The following is a 19,277-nucleotide window of genomic DNA, read 5'->3' as shown; positions in this document are numbered from 1 at the left end:
CCCCACACATCCCGCTCCCCACCACCCACCACCTCATCTCATCCCCTGGCCAAGCACACCTTGCCTGCGGGTGTCCCTGGAGAAACCTGCCTACCTTCCTGCTCCACCTGGTAAGCCCAGTGGTGCGTGCAGGGCAGACAGCCTAGGGCCAGGTAGGACCAGTTGCCACCCCCACACCCCACTGCTGCACCGGGTCATGTCAGTACCCATCTCCAGCCATGTCAGCACCCCCTTTTCCTGCCACCACACCGGGCCAGGTCAGCACCCTCACCCCACAACGGCTCACGGAAATGCCTTATGTGGCCCCTCCAGCCCAAAAAATTGTCCATCGCTGTCATCACATATAAAAGTTAACAATATACCATATCCTCACTGTTGGCAGCAATTGAATTCCAGCACTAGCTAAGATGAGTCATCTTGGCATATGGCAAACACGCTCTCTAAGTGCGCGCCATGCGAACCTCGGGGTATGGCCTACCATTTCCGGACAACGGGCCGCCATCACATACGATGCCTTATTCTGTTTATACTCAGCTATTATTTTTTACAAAGCCTGATAGATATATCGTGGGAGCTTGAGGCTTTGACAAAACCTGTGGAGGTAAGGTTCCCATTTCATCTGACGTCTTTAATCTCCGTTTTGGAGTGCATATGTTGATCCCTTCCGCTAAACAACATCATTTTTAGATGAGACACAGGCATAAAAGACTTGGTCTTTCACTGAGGAAACGTGCTGATTTTCTTTTCCCCTTTCTCCTAATACCTGCTTGTGGCTTCAGTGACGTTTAGGCACGGCACGCTACAAAGGCAAATGGCACAGGGCATCGTCTGAGCATACAAAGAGCAGACGTTACCCTGTGCTCCTTGAAATGATTCCCAACTGGAACTTGCAATTCTGTTTCTTACCATTGAAGCCAATGGGTAGTTGACATCACTAGCCCCTCTTTGTAATCCTGTCAAACACCTACTCCATCTGCACTAAAACTGGGTTTTTTCCCATTAATTCTCCAGAGTTGGAATTGATGCCGAAAAGTTTGGTTGTGAGCATCTTTGTCTTACTGCTTTCTAAATCCCAGTTGAGAAATACTGTGACGTTACATTTGTGTCATCAGTTTTGGAAGAACACACAAAAATAAGTGCTTAAGCTGCAATTATGCAGTACACTTGCAGAAGTCTAAAACGATGTTAATGTGTTATTTCTTCTACAAACAGGCACTCTGCGTACACGCTGATCTATTTGTGCATGTGTTTATAATTATTTCTGTACATTTGTGTCCAAATAGCTGTTGGAAAAATATCCAGATATTTTTTGTGTTTGCCTTTGCCCATGAATTTCCATAAATGCACAAGAAATCTTTACTGCCTGGGGACTTCTGAAAATGTAGTTCTGCCTGGTATCACATTTCAGAAATGATACCTATTTGTGCATCCCAGCAGTCTATTCCATCATGACTTGGAGGCATTGTGATATTTCATGGCATTACTTATTGCTTGTGGCATGAAAATGAAGTAAACTCTCCAAGCTGAATTAGCATCCTAAGATTTCCCAGCATAAAGTGACTAACCCATAGGAAAAGACTGTAACGTCTAAACTGATCATTCATTTGTCTCATTGAAACCCTATGACTCCATTTTAAGAGCTTTTTTATAGACTCATATAAAGGAGAAAGTGAACTTTTTAACATGTTTGCACTCTGCTAAGTCAATACACATAAAAGAAGCACTACTGGGCTTCCTACATGTATACATGGCCTAGCAAGTGCTAAGCTAGTAAAGACATACTGTTACTACAGCTAGGCAAGGGATGAGTTTTTAATTGCCTTCACTTCACTTCCACCCAGAGTTACAGGGTTCCTGCAGAGCTGTAGTCACAGCGAGTTGGATCTTAAAAGTCCCTAGTTAGGAAAAAGTCCCACACACTAATCAGAGGAAAAGATCTAGCTTTTGTGGGATAAATTATTCACTCAGAATAATCTGTCCCATCTGTTCTAATCCTGGTGTTGGGAACTGCGTTCATGGTTTTGCCTGGGCATCCAAAAGCCAAATCTTCTGAGGAAGGGAAACACATATCTTTAGGTGATATGTGATAGAGCAGCTACATGGCAGATGTTGTTGTACAATATATTGGGACTGTAATACGTATTCTGTGTGAGAGCCGTATACGTCCCTATTGCTGGTGGTGGTTACGGTTTAGTGTTATTGGTAACTGCCTAGGGCCCAGTTGTACTAGAAACCGTTCCAAATGATAAGAATAGCCAGCTAAAGGGTTTCCATTCTTTTAGCCATCAGACAAAGAGCAAAAGAGGGAAACAAAGGCACAGTGGAGTGATTTGCATAATGCTACACAGTGGGTGCATCTACACATCTATTAATGACGTTGCATTAAATTGAGTACCGGTAATAATTCACGTGCCATAATCAGCGCTACTGGGCAGCAGCACCAGGGCACAGGTTTTTGTGACGCTAATGCACAGTAAATTAATTCCACTGCTCATTAGTGCATTAGCATGGCTTTTGCCGTGACGTGTTAATGTGCAGTAGAATTAATCTACTGCGCATCTAGCATCTCGTGTCGACGGCCCAGTAGGTCATGGGCAGAGCTGGAATTAGACCCAGGTCCCCTGGCCCTGATGGCACTGGGCACACTGCCACTTGTCTCAACTCTTTTCTAAATGAGGGGTGTGCTCTGGAGCACTCTAATTGTTTCCACCCACTCTTCATCCTACCTTGAGTTGGCATCCGCCCAGTATCTGAGCATTACGGATTGGATTGCTACTGCTGCCACCATCGTGTACTTTACTAGCAGCTCTGTGAGTACAGCGAGTTACTGAACTGGCCTAGCGATTTTGTTCAGTGAAAGAAAAGCAAAACCACCTCTTTATCTGGATGTTTTAAAATGCTCACACACACGTCCCAGCGCCGCCGATATGCTACTTGCGCATTGAAAGTCGGAAGGAGCACGACAGAAAGTCTCAACTGCAGCAGGGCGCAGTGAAAAGAAAGGGAACATGTTTTTTAAATAGAAACCATCAGGGCAATTACAGCTGTCAACTATGTTTTGCCCAAAAAGTGAGTTTTTATTAAACTCTGTAAAAGCCTCTAAATCTGGAACATTTAAAACATTTTGGGATTGAAGCAAAAGTTTCAAAATAGCGGAGCTGCCACTGAGATTAATACTGTTATTAATTATTATTTAAATATTTATATCCTCAGTGGACCTGTTTGTTTTTTATTTTTATGGACTGAACTGTCAGCATAAAGAAGAGAAACCAGAATCGTGGGTCCAGATGACTAACAAAATTGCAATAGCCTCTCCCCCGCTTTACACGGTTGTATATGAAACCAGTGCATGTTTTGATATTGGCAACGATGAATAAGTTTAACAAAAGAAACCCAATCCCAAATAGTGTTTTGTTATGATTTCTAGTAGGAGCCAAGGCTGGTTTTAGACAGCAGCAGAGCATGTGACTGGCACTCGAGAAGCAGTGAAAATAATGGAGAAAGTCTTCTTACAGCTGCTTGTTATGGGACAGCCTTGGGTTGTTTAAATCAGAAACGTTCATGAGACATTGCTGGGAGCCCTGAAAAGCAATCCTTTGATGTGACTGTGGTTGAAACCTGCCTACTTGTAGCTAGGTGGTGCCTGGAGTAACGGGTTAATAGGAAAGAGAAGTAAAAGGATGAGTTTAGGTGGCTCACGAAGTACAAGTGGAAGACAAGGCAGGGACACGCCATGGAAATAGTAGAGTCTTCAGCCTTTACACCGGTTACACTAGCCTTTACATCGTCTCATCAAGTAGCCTGCATTAAGTGTTGTGGTGATGGCCAGAGGGGTATATTAGAGACAGGATCGGGGGAGAAGATCATAATAGACCATTGCAGGATGCTACATGAAAGAACCTATTTCAACTGCGAATATCCACGGCAAGTACCAGAATATCAGCCAGGATGGAAAGCCAAAGGGGACTAGTTGGGAAGTGCCCTTGTCAGGAGGATGCATATGGGACCCATTCCAGATTAACCAGCCTGAAACTTTTCTGTAAGGACCTCTTAACAATCATTGGCGTTGGGTATGCTCAATTTTTTCTCCCAGTAGTTCTGGTTTAAATTGAACTAATAAAATCCAGGCCACGAGTTGCTGCCCCTCCCAGGGTCAGAGACAGCTCATGGATTCATCTCGCGCTCCCCAAAGACCTTACACACGCCAGGAGCCATTGCAATACTCTGTATGCTACCACGGTTGAGCTGATATATTTTATGCCTCATTTCTCCTAGTTCAGGCTGAAACGTATTTATTTGTAGCCCTCTGGAGATGGGCTTAAATTGTGAATTAGAATATGAAATCTTTGGCTCCGCCCTAACATTTGACATTTTTGACAAATGTTCCAAAATTGACAAGATTTTCTATGGAATGGGTTAGCTCAGAGCCCTGGTTTCAAGCACTTTGATTCAGGTCCGCTCCCCGATGCGGATCCAAGTACGTGGCCAAGGGTGCTTGCTAAGAGAAATTCCTCCTACCAGACCTGGTTAACACAGGGAGCTTCTACACATGTGCTTTAATGTGCATTAGCCGATTTTAATGATCATTAAAGCATCACCAAAAAAGTGTGCTTTTGCTAATACGCATTAAAATAGACAAATGCACCTTTTTCCAGTACCTCACAATAGAGGTACTAGATTTAATGCTCATTAGCAAAAGTGCATGAATTGAACATGCAGACATGCCCAAAGAGAGCGCCAGCAGAGATCATTCAGTACTCAAGAAAAAAGATAAGATCGGAAAGGGGAAGAAACTGGAAAACAAGTGAAAGGATCCAGGGGATGGGTGGAAAGGGCTTGTCAAGAATTGGATAAGGAAGATGTCAACCTGTGAAGAAGAATGGAGAGGAAAAAGCAAAAAAGGAGACTGAGGTAGGAAGAAAGCAAAAGGTGGTAAATAGAGACTGAAAATCCAGCCATCCAGAAAAAAAGGCTTTTCTGTCAAGTTGCACAGTCAAAGGAAAGGTTTGCTGTGTCTCTAACAAAGTATGGGTTGGATGGGGTTTCAGTAAAAACCTTCCTTCATGTTGCCTCATTTTTCATTTGCTTCAGATGTACGTGTATTAGTCAAAGCTTGCTGAAGGGTGGTGAAAGCCACTGAATCCCTGGCTCCCAATGCCAAGCTATTGCTTTAATTCCAAGCATAGCCTTTTCTTCCAAATATTGTTCTAGGCTGTTATTTTATTTAACCAAAAAGTTGAGATGACATTTAAACCAGGGGGAACTGCAGGCTGGAGAGCACTTTTATTAAAAATCACCCCAAATTACATATATGGTTTACGATTATATTTATTCAACTACAAAACAATATTTCTTCTCTCTAAAGAGATTCAGGTTATACAGCCTGGCAGCGCACACTGAACATATATGAAATGTTTTCATACTATGAGGTTTTTCTGCTCTCTCCCTCTGTCTGTGGTCTTCACTACCACGGGGTTCATTTGGCATTGGCTCCAATATGTTGTGACGTTCAAAAAGGGGTGAGTTGTGTAATATTGGCACCTGCAAAAAATGTGGTAAACTTGCTGTTCCCCAAAGCAGTGAGAGATAGAGGTCCCGTATTCTTCAAACCATTGGTTAAAAGGGGTAGAGAGGTAAGTATCCCTAAGGAAATAACTGTGAAATTTTGCTCACAAAATGTGGTTGAATAAGATCCTGAATGATCACATCGGGGCTGGAGCAAGTGCTGTAGGTGTAGTGTTCTCTGGGTACAGCAGGAATAAGCCCCCGGGTGCTCTTTCTCTGGCACCAGGGTATTCGAGTTTGCCTACAGGAAGCACCAGTGGGTTGCCAAACACATGAATCCAGCTATGCAGCAAAAAAAAAAGAGACTCCTCTGGATAGCCTGGGAGTTGAAGGACTCAGGGTCAGTTCTGGGCTTCGCCACCAACATCCTATGTAACCTTGGACAAGTCACTTAACTTCACTGAATCACAGTTCCCTGTCTGCAAAGTCGCAGGCAGCAGCACCTCCCCGCTTTACAAGAGCGTTGTGAGGCCAAGAACACCGCAGCCTGTGAAATGCTTACATCGTTCTGCAAAGGGGTATAAGTGCTTAAAAATAAATAGATCCACTGGCTCACGGGAGAGCTGACGTTGCAGTAGCAGCTTCTCCAAGACTGTTACTCTGGCTGTCTGCTGATTAGCTTAGACAAGCATGTTGGAAACAGCAGACCTGTTCCGTGCCATACGTCTCAAACGAGCAGTAGCAATGCAAACTCATATCCCACACCATGTCACATTCAAAACTACCAGAATCCACCATCCAGCTAAAAAGATCTCTATCAGGAGGAGATACGTGGCCAGTGCAACAAGGGTGTTCTCAGTACAAAACCAAGTGTAGTAGTGTCTTGGAAAGCTGTGGGTCCAGACATCACTGGGATTGCAGCACCATCAACCTCCTCACCCATCCGCAGCAAAGCAAGAGATTCTGGAAACACCCCAATAACTAGCACGGTTGTGCTAACTAAAGATGCTTTTGAGTGCAGAGGCCTCAGAAACACCTCCTTTAAGCACAAGTAACCTCTCCTGCAGAGAAGTAAAACAACTGCTTCCCAAAACAGGCTTGCTGGCTTGCAGGTCACAATTCAATTTAAATTCACAGGACTTGGGGAGAGGACTTAAAGAACGAGACGGCCCAAAGACCTGGAGGATCGGTCACGGCAGGCTTGCCATGCGGAAGCAAATTGCTTAAGTCACTCCGCTGTGCCCCTGCATTCGTCTGCCTCCAAGTGCACTTTGTAAGCCTGATTGAGTTTGATTTGCGATGGGCACTGTCACAACAATTCCAACTATGCGATATCAAAAATAAAACCTGCAGCACCCGCTGACGGGCCCCTCCTAAGCCTTCTGTTCGGAGATGAGCAGGAACGTGAGTAGCAGCAGAAAATGCAAGTTTGAAATGCTTGACGATTCAGCCTCATTACCTCACTCAGTCCCTTGCTAACTAGGCCTTATTTTAATCAGCCTCCAGCCGTCCTGATTTAGGTGCAGAAGAGTATTATCTTTCCACAGCAGCCTGGTCCTGATGGTGGGAACCGTGTTTCATTGCTGCACCAGGTTTATTCAAGGAGTAGCGTTCCTGGAGTGCTTCCCATTCTGAATGGCTTCTTTTTCCGCCCCCCCAGAACAGCAGTGAGTGTCATTTTAGCTGGCCCTGATGATAGTCCTGTGATCGGCTTTCCCCGCGGCAGGTTTCTAGCGTAACAATACTCTCCATATGGCACAGAGGGACTCCACGCACATGCCATGGGTTTCCAAGCAGTGTCCGCTCCCAGGGAGAGATCAGGAAAGCTGGAGTGTACTTCAGAGAGGGATCACAAGGAGATGCCTTGTGTCCAGCTAAACTGGAAAGAAACTCCCACCACCCTGCAGTTTGAAATGGTGAGAATTGCAGGCACCTCCGAACACCTTTGTCAGGATGACGTGTTAAAAAGAAGAAAGAGCTCTTGCCCCACAGAGAGAGAAACACGAGGGAAAGGGGACCACAACAAAAGGAGCAGGATCCACCCTGTGATACACAATTTGTGCCTGGTTAATGGAAGCTGGGCATTAATATTTCTTACCCTTTTGTCTGTGCTCACTGTAATAGAAACCCCTGTCTAGACTGAGTGGCTACTACAAGTAATCCCAGTAATATCCAGTAAAATCACTCTGAAATGTGATAGCTATAGTTATCAAGGAGCACCGGGATTAAGTTGATTGATTGAACAATGGACTTCTGGTTCTTGCCACGATCTATATGTGTCTCAAAATCAAAAAATATATATATGGTTGTAAACCCTTCATGGCAGGGTAACTTATTGTAGTCAGTAAATGTACCGACACACCCGAAAAGGAGGGAGCTTAATCATCTTGCCTAAGTGACAAGATAAATGGCAATAGTCATAAGGGGTACTTTCACTTAAGCAATCGCTGCGTCTGCAAGGACAGCATCCATCAACCCACTCGCCGACAGCCCGACAGCATGAAATATATAGTGCTCCAAACACTCACTTTTGGAAACAAGTCTTTGGTGAAGATGTTTGCAGTAGGTCCCCAACCAGGGCTGCCATCTACCTTCTTCTGTCCAGAAATTCAACAACTTGCTGGTGCACCTGGTCATCAGAAGTAGCCCAGCTACACATGGAAGTGTGAGCCAAATTTAAATGGAAATGCCCTATGTGGATGTTCATAGATGCAGAGATTCATACATGTAGGGTCGGAAGGGACCTAAGTAGATCTTCAAGTCTGATATTCAAGTAGATGTTCCCATCCAAACCATTAGGCTTTCATTTCTCTTTCACTTTAACACTGACCAAGTGCACACCAAGTACTTGTGCGCTGAGGCGAGGTAATCCTGCGATCCAGAAAACTGACGGGCAACCACTAAAGTTGGTCGGGTGTGCAAGGCCATGCTCAGGACTCCTGCTTCCATTTCCAGCTCTGCCAGTTCTCTCAAGGTCCCTTTTCCTCCATTTATCCACCTGGAAAACTTAAATAATGCTTTTCTACCTGACAGGGGCTGCTAAATGAATCACTGTTACTACAGTACTTTGGGTCCCTCAGATAAAACGCCCCTTGTAAATACAAAGTGCAAAGCACACGTTGTAAGTGCAAACTATTATAGTCCCCTTCAGCACATAGTTTCATGGTTATTAAGGGCTGGAAGGGACCTTACAGATGATCACGTCTAGCCCCCCTGTGCATGAGCTGCCTTCTTGTTCCGGAGTAATGATGTAAAAGACCTTTCTTCTCAAAGAATCACATTCAAGACCAAATTTTGACTTCCAGGCCCAAACCTAGTTTCCAAGAATTTCAATATCCAAAAGCAGAATTTGCCTCTAAGGTAGGCAAGTTAAATTCTCGGTTGCCGAGAACATACACAGAGGTTTTTTTCCCTTAGATAGGCAGATGCAGCATCCATTGTAGTCACTACCTTGCATTTCACCCACCTGAGAGATGGGGATTGCCTTCCGCCCAACCTGGATGGCCAGTCCAAGGATGGTCCTGAGCAGCGCCTGGTGGATGCTGCGAGTAAATAAGAAATCACTTGATTTGGGGGGGAAAGGTGCTGCTATGGTGTGTCCTTCGTACTCACTCAAAATCATTCGAGTTACTTCCAGCGCACAGTTTAATACCAGCGAATGACACTGCACTTTACCATTCACGAATAGCTATTTATTTTAAAGCTCTGTCGAGTGCTGCAACCATGCAACAAGGTTTATATTTGCGTCGAAACAATTTCGGCTTCCTCTTTTATGATGCACCCGTGAACCGCGTTCCCGTTTGCTCTTGTGATCCCAGCGGAGACCAGGTGGCTACAGCTTGATTTAACGGTTGGGTCTATCCAAAAAACCCTCCTTATGCTGCCAATTGCCAAGTGGGTTGCTTGTTATTACAGTGCCTTTGTCCACTACCACAAGGGTTCCTTGTTCCTCTTTGTCTTTCCTTATGACATACCGCACGGCCTACATTTTGCGAGGGGAAGAGAGACCCCAAAAGAAAACTCCCTGGAAAAAAAAAAATCCTTTTTGCCAGATTTGACGTCTCTCCTAAAAGGTACATTTATCAGGCGGCTGACAAAATTCAGGAGTCCAATTACCCTGTATGTGAAACCTAGAAAAACCGCTGTGTGAAAGGGGCATGTGGAGCTGAGACCTTTTCCACCACCGGAGGATGAGGCCGTCAGGCTGATTGTATATATATTGTATATATTGCAGCACGGCAGACGCATTCCCTTGCATTGCCCTGACATTGAACCTTTCCCAACCCTTCCTCAGCTCAGGAAGACATTTCTTCTGTTACAGCCCTGCAAAATTCATGCAAGCCCAGACTTCCAGCTTAACAGCAAACACGTTGAGCTTGCGTTAGGCTGAGTTACACAAGACCTACACTGGAGATTTTACCTAGCTTTTTTCGCCGTGCGTGATGAGTGCCTTTTAAAAAAAATACTAATAATAACCCGGTGGTAATAGTAATTGTTCTCACGGCACTTCGCAAGTCGAGTTGGAGACTCCATAAAAGACGGTAACCCTATCCTGTGTAAAGTGTTATTTGTAAAGAGTGAGGTAACCTAAGCCCCTCAGGATCCTCAGAATAGGTTTTTACAAGAAAATTCATAGGAACCTCCTGACAGGCGCAGCCACACGGCATCCCTCAGACCTGGAGATGTGCAGCGCCCGCGGAAATCGATGCACAACACTTCAGAAGGGTGCTAAGCACCCCCAAAGGGGCAAGCAAGGAGGAGATAGGGAGTAGCCAGACACCCCCGTCCGTATTTCAATAGGGAAGCTACCAAAAATGAGTTCATAGTGGGTTTGTGTCTCAATCACAGCCCCTGCCGGCTCCGATCTAACTTTGGGAATCTTGACATTGAATATATGGGACCGTCTGACCTGCCTTGTGCCCAAAGTCAGCAAAAAACAGTGAGACACAAGTGGAACCAACTTGACCGTTTCTGTTTGTCATTGCATTAATGGCTATTTCAAGAGCAGTAAAAGAATGGTAAATCCCCGGGGATTAGACACCAGTGAAACCATTGAAGAGTTTTCTCACCCAAATGCCAAGTAATCCACGTTCTCATGGTAGCTGCAGAATCCCTGTTAAAATGAAGTTGCAAATATCCTGTTTCCTTTTATTGCTGAGCTGACGTATCAGAACTAGGATATGCGATATTTCCAACAACCGTTATGTCTCCTTGGGACTTGTACAGAATCGCTGCATATTGTACTAGATAAAATGTACTGAAAGCAAGACGTTATTTACTAAGAACCCTGCATATAACAGTGCCTACATCACCAAGTAAGAGAGAATTTAAAAAAAAAAAAAATAGTGTGAAAACAAAAATCCAACCTCAACATTTTATAACCTCTATGTACCTATCAACAATGGATAATACTGTGGTGGGGAAAATGTCCCAAATGTTATCAAATCCTCATGTGACCGTAAGAAAAACAAACTGCAAAACGAGTTGGAGGAGATGAAACTACCACCCGATGTCTTAGAAAGTACTATCCAAAGACCTCTATCTCCATCTCAAATGTTTTTCTTAAAGCATAACCAAAAACACGTAGAAACTGGGATCTGCCTCACCAAGCATTAGGCTTGACATTGTTTGCAATACCAGGAAGAGCAGAGTCAAGCAGATGCTATAATTAGCCACAGGAAATAACTAAAATCGTTGAATCACAACAATTGTTCCAATGAATATGGCAGGTGTAGCTTGGGATGGCTATTTATGACCTAGCGTATGCCCTTCATCTGTGTGCACTGGTAGAAAACTAATCAATCCAGCTGGTAAATCTGAGGCCTAGGAACTTGATCCTCCCTATCGGATTCAATGGACAAACTATAATCCAGGAGACACCCAACACAGAAGCATAAACCATGAATGAAATACAGCAGGTCCTGCAGAACAACCCTGTAGGGTGGGGAGAAAACCCAAGTCTGTCTCAGCCAGTGGCAAAATCAGCAGGAAAGCAAGGTTACGTGAATTGTCATTAAAAACAATGCGAGAGTTGGCTAAAATCCAAACTAATAGGAAAATCTTTGGCAAAAAAGTGAATCGGTAGCCTTGAAATGGAGGTGCAGTATCATAGGTCCAGTTCTGCTTGACTAGCCCAGTCCTAGCTGGATTCGTGCACCGTGTGACCTTGCCCAGCGCCGGAGGGATTAGAGGCTCACAGCCCGGGGTCTGGTCCCTGTGCACGGGAGCACGTGGGACTCTGTAATCATCTGCTCCCTCCTCTGGATCCTGTGTAAAGCATCACCCTTCATTCACTGGCCGGCAGGTGTAGGGAGCCCAGGAGGGGATGCAATAAAACCATCTTCTCCAATGGCTAGGCAGTCTTTCAAGAGCTGTAGGGAAAGCCCGAAAGGTGGTGGGGTCTTCAGGAGGAGACTACATGAGTCCTCGCTTCCCGCAAGCCCTCATGAAAGAATTGCATGTGGCTTTCCCTCTCATCCCAAAACGTCCTCAGAAACAAGGGAAGTAAAGATAAGCAAAAGCTGATACACGAAGGTGCGACACAATGGCAGGGACTCCAATGGCTTCGGTGGATCGAGATCTCACCTCAAAGGCAGAAATGCACTGTTACCCACAGGCAATGAGCTCCATCACCGAGACACCCAATTCCTAGGTGGAAACTGTCCCACAGGGCTGGTTTCACCAAAACGGGACTGAGAGCTCCCAAATATCTGTATTGTTAGTCCTGGGTAAGCCTTTCTCGTGTAGTTCAGTAGCTCGTGGAAGGGGCAGCCAGAGGCTTTTCAAGCACCACAATGTCAACCCCGACTGCAGCTGCTTAGAAGCACCCATGCCGGTGACCGCTATTGCTTACCAAGCCCCGCACAAGGAAAAGAAATTGCACCAAAGTCAACGTGCCTGTTGATGCACCCCGAAATCAGAGAAACGGAGGGAGGAGTTTGCTCCATCCCTTTGGGGGTGGGCTGAGAGTTATGCGCCTGCCGCCTTTCGCTCTTCGGCGGTGCTGATTTCATCGGCATAAATCAAAGACAGCCGAATTTGCAACATCCATGAGGTTGCCTCGAAATAAAACCATTACAAAAAAGATCTGAAGCAAGCGGTTCTGAGGCAGCCAGCCACCTTCAGGCTGTTGCAAGGCGGCTAGCCGAAACCTGTCTCAACCCAACCACCGTAAGGAGTGAAAGGGGAGAGCTAAGGGCATTGCTTGTTGCAGGCTCCTCAGTCAATGGGATTGGGTCCTGCAAGAAATCAATCAGTTTAAACACGTAAAATATGATTTTATTTATAAATATAGTATAGCACGGGAAACACTCCAGGCCCTTCATCATGTGATGTAGCAATTGCTTTCTGCTTCTGACCTCACTTTTATAGAATGGTTTTCAGGTTTTGTTGAGCACAACAGCCAGGCAAGGAGGGGGGGGAACCACCATAGTCCTCTCTTCTCCAAGACCTGTATCTGTTTTAAATCAAGAGCACAGGAGACTGCTAATAAGGCTGATTCATATAATGATGTATTTTACAAGCTATTCTCAGCAGATTCACTGCAATATGTCATTCTTTCTGTATCATGAGCGAGAGAGAGAGAGAGAAGGGAAAAGCTTGGGAAGGGGAGGGGAAGATCTGAATCTCTGACCGGTTCTGCCCTTGGGTGTTGGAGAAACTGGAAGCTGATCTAGACTTGTACTCCCAAACCATCCGGATCCGAAGGTCAGCTGCGAACTTTACTCGGGTAAATACAAATGTTACAAGACTTAAGTGCCTTAAAATGTATTTCCAAGGCAGTGTCTCATTTTATTACAACATGAATAAGAGGCTCTAAGGTAATATTGACTTTGTTTTACATTTCGGGCAAACAGAAGGCTGTGATTTCATGGAGGCTATAACAGGAATTCCTCTTTCCATCCAAGCGGAAGAAATCGTGTTCAGGACCTTTCCCTGAGGGCTCGAGGAGAAAGCACATTAACATGGAAACTCCCACTCTCCTTTATTTGTGGAGCTAGACTTTCAGGCGGATCAGGCTGGACTCGAGAGCAACTATAACTGGACTAACTGGCCAGAGCCCGTGACATTAAGGGGTAGGCAAGGGTGAAGGATGCTGTGCTGAAAGGCTAATCCCAAAGATTCAGCTCTCCAGCTGATGAAAATCAGAAGAGCCGTATAATCACAGGGAAAGATTCCCACCTAGAAAGAAGATAATTGCAGAGACTTGAAGAGGCCGATGAAGTAGTTATTCCAGTCCAGGCTGACACTTTTTTTTTTTTTTTCTCACTGCTGAATTTCCCAGCACTTTCTTTAAGAGGCCAGAGGAGGGGCTGAGGCACTTAATGAAGTGAAAGGATGAGCGAGAGGCCTGTCAAGAACAGGAGTGGAGAGAGAGAAAGAGGAAAGACATATGCAAAGAGCCCGGCACATGGGGAAATCAGAGCTGGAGCCCCTTCCAGAGCCAGGAGGCTCTGAAGCACAGATGTCTGTAGGCTTTCTGACTGCTGCGCCCCCCACCAAAGCATCGTGGCCAGGTGAAGAAATGAGTCACTTCCGCATGGAGCAGAGGAATGAGGCAGCGTGGGACCAGAGGTAGCACCAGGACGGAGCCAGGAAGGAAGCAAGCCAACGTGGGATTGCCAGCAACACCGTGTCCTCCGAGCGCTTGGTGAAGGACAGTTCAGATGTGTCACTTCACCCACCTGTGCCTGGTGAGTCTAGCCCTGCCTTGGCCTTTGCAGCTGTGTATGTTAATGGCGTGGTTGCGAAAAATGTGATAAGCCAATTTCATTGCAAACTGTACGCTTTCTCTTTTGACTGGGGGTCCTCGAAGGGCTTCCATCCGTCCTCCATCCCACCGCTGTAGCAACCTGATTTCTGCCAAGGACTATTGGCTATGGTTCCCTCAGTAGTCTGGCAATATAAGTTCCACCGGCCAAAGTGGGTCACTGGAGGGCACGCACGCTGCATCCAACTCTATCTGCCTGGGAACGAGGGACTCGAGCCCCGACCTTAGGATTTCACTGCCGCACACCAACCCTTCCGATTTCCTTAAAGGCTGTGGCCTCCTCCGCAAATCAGTCATAACACTGCTGCCAGCCCGCAGCTGCCGTCCATTCCCACGGTATAACCTGCCCGCTGCAGCGTCGTTCCCTGAATGTAATACTTGGTGCATTTGTGTCTGGTCCTTTCTCCTGTTTCTGCCATTGAAATTGTATCCATGCATGGAGTGCCCGAAATTCTGCGCAGACACTTGGATGGAGTACACATTTCACTGTTGAAAGCCAATACTGCTTTAGCAGATGCAATAAAATTGTGAGAATTTAGGGTTCGCTTCCCTGCCGTAACTGCAACGACTGAGAGAAACCTGCTGCAGACAGCACAATTCTTTCTTGCCTTGCAAATACATGAGGGGCAAAAAAAAAGGTGCCCAGTATTTCTTCCATGCTTTGTATTATGCAAGGAGTTTAGGGAGAACCTCAACTGGCATAAACTATATAGTTCAACTACAGTCAGCGCAAATATGCTACATCCTACTGTGCCTATTTGATACACACAGCTACCTTTTAAAACCAGGCTTTCTCAAACTGATTCCACCTTTCTTGCTTTCTCAAAAGCAATGCCCATGTGCCAAGCTTTGTACCCTTTGTAGCCTGTTCCCAGGCTACATAGGCAGGCACCTCTCCAGCATACACAAAAATCCAGATAGCAGTAATGGCAATCGCCCAGCCTCCACTAGAAGCCACAACTTTCCATTCATGCTTGGGCAGGCTTAAGTCTCTGTATAATTGTTTATTGCCTTGGACAATCTGAAATAGCATTTCATAATGGAACAGCAATCTCCAGACTGAGCTGTTAAGTCATTTTCCTTGCAATCATTTAGAAAATACCAAATATGTTCTTTCTGCACCTCTACAAAACTTGTTGGCCAGGTGCCCTCTGCTTAAACCGAAACTGTTCAGATATTCCTTTAATATTGCTCGTCCCTTGTGATTTTGGACCAGTTTGGATGCTCAGTGTAGCTAACAGAAGATCAACACTGTATTTCTCTGGAGGCGTTAGGCTCTGTTCAGTGTACAGGAATCATGGCCCTGAACTCGATGGCTATCGCCACTTAGCAGCAGAATTTCTCTGCTCCCTGCCGACCCTGCAGTTCTGTCACCATTTGAAAACAATTATTTTCTCTCTCGCTTGGCACTTTTGGCTGCTACCCAAGCACTTGTGGGCACTTTGGGATTTATGGTTAGCAACCCTCAGAGGAACAGTTATCTTGAAAGCTGGAACTGTTTCCAAAGGACTAAAACGTAACGTTCGGTTCAATGTAGTTTCCCCTGTTAGAACTGTTTTGCAGAGTCCTATATGGCAGGTGGGTCTAGCCAGTCCCTTTTCCTGCAGGGCTAATTAAGGACTGCAGGCCAAATCCCCAGTTACACCAAGTCCACTTCTCATGGGGCAAAAGCGCCGTATTATTTATCTTCTCCCAAAGCTACTTTTGTGCTGGTAACATGGCATAACAGGTAAAAATGAATCCAGTCATTTAACTAACCTCATGATTAAAAGTAATCGAATAAACAAGACCCCATAAAGAAGTTGGGGGAAGGCTCTAGAGACAGAGCTTGAAGGAAATGGGCCAGTTCTAATTCCCCTCGAAGTCTTTACAGCCTAAAAGAAAATACATTCGCATTGAGATGGGCCTCAACTAAAAGTCCAAGCTCTGAACGTCCCAGAGTGCAGAGGCCAAATGGGCACCTCTGTCCATGTTTCCTGACGAGCTCCTAGGCCTGTAAGGCTCAAAGCAAAATGTCTGCATACAAGTGTGTGCAGTAGACAAATTCAAAATTTGTTTTTGGATCACTTTGCTTGTACATGCATTTCCAAGTTCATGCAGCGCCCAAAGGAAACAATAGAAGAAGCGGGATTGAACGGTCCTCTGGATTCTTTACAGGTCCTAAATACCCTGAAACTTGCAGCGTTCATTTTAAAACACGAGTTCAGGTCTTACCTGCCTTTCTCCACTATTAAGCGCATCTGCTCAAGCTGAATTTCTATCACTCCCACCAAGTTGCAGACAAGAGCTTCACTCAGCACACTTTCCAGGCAATATTCAGATGGCTTTCAACACGAGAAGTGCTTAATTCTTCAGGCTGTCTGGAATACATTGGCATCAGTGTCAAATAATCCCTCCCAAATCATCACATAAGACCCTTTCAGTAAATCTTTCCATTTATTAGAGAGAAATTTAAACGGCCCAAATAGGCTTATTTTTGTAAAGAGCCCTTTGAAAACAGTTTGCAGCCTCACATGCCAACATATGCTGTGAAAATACAATAAAAAAATAAGATGTGACACATCTGAGCACAAATTCAGACGGCCTACCTGCCAAATCCTTCCACCTTGCTCAAAGCAAATAAATGGGCTTCACATAAAGGATGTCCACGGACGCCTGCTGAGGCCACGCAGTTTCCTTCAAAGCAGCCCGTGCAGCAGCTCTTCAAGTGCTCCATCAGTTTGCAAGCTGTGCTAACCACCGGTCCCCAGCCCCGAGCTCTGTGCACATACCCATTAACCACACAGCCCGGAGGCCTCACAAGGAGCACACATGACCATTCAAACCAAGCACGAACTCCCTGCGTCCTTCCCATGCACCCGTATGCAGAGCAGAACCACCAGAATAATTCTGCCGCTTTTTGATCTGTCAGTGGCCTGTGAAACTAAAGCAACCTTAAGACTGCTCCGGGTAACACAGAAAGGCAGGGTGGGCACCGACTATCTTCAGATCAGCTTTGCAGCCCACCTTATGAGCTAACCACGGGGGTCTCAGTTGAATATCTGGGCCAAAATGTTTAGCAAAGTTTTATAGGAGGCATCAGCAGCACTTCGGGGAATCTACCATAAAATCTCAATGCAGCATAAACCTTATGGAATGGCAACTTTAAAGCCAGCTTGCCTTTAAAAGCATCCTAGCAGCAATGCTTATAATTAATAAACTTGTCAAACGAGCACCACTGTCTACAGATGAGGGAGCCTGGTTTTCTTTGCAGACCACTTGGATTGCAACGAGCTCCACTTGAACTCCACGAAGTCCCTCCTGAAAAGAGCTACAAGGCCGCAAGGAGAGACAGGAGTGTGGCTATTACATTGTGCTCCGGAGCAGACTCCTGCAAAATTGCAAAGGTTTGGTCAGCGTGTTTTAAATCCCTGATCCCTTAAAGAAGCAGGCTGCTCGCGTACAATGGATTCATTGTTATTGCAGGAGTGTCTTTTAAAGATGATCCCCAGAGGCAGTCTTGAAGCTTCTGCTTGACAGGTGTACGTAACGTGCCAAGATCCCGGGAGAAATCCGGCCTTGTCAGTTGAAACTGAAATGAGTCAATGAGCAGAAATGGGAGACGCTGGGTTTCGTGTGTGTGTTAATTTACCACCTCTGTACGGGTTTACGGCTTCAGTACTTGGAAATCCTGTCACATTGTTTGAGGCAATTTGAATGATAAATTCCACACTATGTGCCCGACAATTTTGCTTCCACCAAAGACAATAGGATCAGGCCTTATACGTGAAGACATTTCAAAAGCTAGTTTTCCCATTTAGCTTAATGCAGGGGGTGGGTTTTAGTGGGGGGGGGACAGGTTACACTTCCAAGCTAGCTTCACATCTTGATCTACCAACACATACTTTGCACATGTATTTAATCAAGATATACCCTTTAAATACACATTCTTATGAACTGCCTGAAAGTGAGTGTATTTTGTTCTGGTTTTTTTTACTCCAGTTCCTCCCTGGAATAAAGCATTCATCTCCCGACATGACCCCAAATCAAGGCGGGGCACAGACAAGTGGGGAAAATGTATCTGATCCAGAGCAAAATTCATTTTTTTTCCCCTATTGCAAAATGTTTGTACTTGTCCAAACTCCAGTCTGCCAGGTAACCCGTCTGAGTTTGAGAGGTCTGCATGACTTGTTAATCAAAGTAGGAAAGATATATCCTGCTATATTTATGTTTATACAGGGTGTTTTAAACTGCAGCCCGGGGACCATTTGTGTTGCACAAAGTGCTCCATCTAAGGTGTCTCAAATTACTGGAGGGAAAAGTCAGCTGCATAAATCCCACCCAAACTCAAATGAAGCAATGATGCTAGATTCTCCTAATTGTACCTTTGTATATATAGGGCATGTCATATTACACATATGGAGCATAACGGTACTGTATTGCAGATCCATTTCCAGAATTTCCCACCTATTAAGTGGTCCTCCGTGACCCTAGGACATAGAAACGTACTGAAGTATCCAGATATAAATGGAGTACCTACCTAACGCGCTGTCTGTCCCCAAGGTTTAAAATAACAGAGTAACATAGTCCCAGGTTCTCAGCCAGTATTTTCCAACAGCGAAAGATTCAGAAGAAACATCTGGGTCAAGCCAAAGATTTCACTACAAGTTTCTCCCAAGTGAAGACTGACGTCTCCCAGAACTGAGAATGTGAGCTGAGAGAGGTTACGATATCAAAACCAAAACAGTTTTGAAAGGAGAAAATACCAACCGACTTAACTACCAAAACAGCGCAGCTATCTGTATCTCACTTAGCACAAAAATCTCCAGTATCTGAAACAGGGTCATGTCCCTTGATGTCTATTCATGATATTGAAAATCCCCTCGCTCTCCTCAACCTTGCACCCTGAATTATTCACACCCCCCCCCATTTCATTCAAATATTTCAGGTTTTCTGTATTATTTTTTGCATTATTTACAAAGCACAACAAATAGGAGACAGTTTGTTGGAAACGTGGTTTTTT

This window comes from Crocodylus porosus, unplaced genomic scaffold (assembly GCF_001723895.1).
Source record: "Crocodylus porosus isolate Cpor-Errol unplaced genomic scaffold, CroPor_comp1, whole genome shotgun sequence".
NCBI classification, from domain to species: Eukaryota; Metazoa; Chordata; order Crocodylia; family Crocodylidae; genus Crocodylus; species Crocodylus porosus.
Note: the sequence above shows the minus strand (reverse complement) of the source record.